The following is a 792-nucleotide window of genomic DNA, read 5'->3' as shown; positions in this document are numbered from 1 at the left end:
GGGCCAGGCCAGGCTAAAGGGCCCCCCCCCCCCCACGAGTGCACAAATTTTTGTGCACCAGGCCTCTAGTATATGTATATTTTGCTTTTAAGAAATCCAAAATATAGCAGGGTGTAGAGGGAAAAGTTTAAATTACCATCTTATTCCAAACCTCTAATTCTACTGCAGTCCTGAGAGGCAGTCACTGTTATCAGTTTAGTGTAAATCTTTCTTCACACTTTTGTCTGCATTTGCATATGTATGAACATGAACAAGATGTAGATACATAATTTAGTCATGTAATTTAAAAAATAAGAGGGCTTCATGCTGTATTATATGTATTGTTTTCCTGCTTACTTTTTTCACTTAATATTGTGTTTTTGAAAGTCTGTCCATATCATTATATATGAATCTCCCTTTAAAAATACTGCATAGTATTCACATAGTAATGCACTAGTAAAGATGTATGTAGGCTGAATACATAATGGTGGAATTGTTGGACCAAAGTGTATGGGATTTAAATTTGACAGATACTGCAAATTGTCCTTATAAGGCTGTACAATTGCACACACCCACCAATAGTGAATGCATATTCTCTTCCTACACCCATGCAAACAATGGACATCATTAGCTCTTTTAAATCTTGTTTGTTTGATATCTCATTGTTTTAACTTTTATTTGCTTGATTACATATAAGGTTAGTGAATTTGAAATGCCTTAATGTTTTCATCCTGAGTTATATTTCTTAGGATATCTGGTGTGTGTGTGTGTGTGTGTGTGTGTGTGTGTGTGTGTGTGTATGTGTGTGTATAT

The 792-nt window shown here is 35.2% G+C and overlaps 1 long non-coding RNA gene across 1 annotated transcript in view; it reads left to right on the top strand.

The window, feature by feature from the left end:
- The window catches only part of LOC106725442, an 18,044-nt gene that overhangs the window by 16,436 nt on the left and 816 nt on the right, over positions 1–792 (top strand). The gene's annotated exons all lie outside the window — the stretch shown is intronic.

This window comes from Myotis brandtii, unplaced genomic scaffold (assembly GCF_000412655.1).
Source record: "Myotis brandtii unplaced genomic scaffold, ASM41265v1 scaffold165, whole genome shotgun sequence".
NCBI classification, from domain to species: Eukaryota; Metazoa; Chordata; class Mammalia; order Chiroptera; family Vespertilionidae; genus Myotis; species Myotis brandtii.
This window is presented reverse-complemented; position numbering and strand designations above follow the sequence as displayed.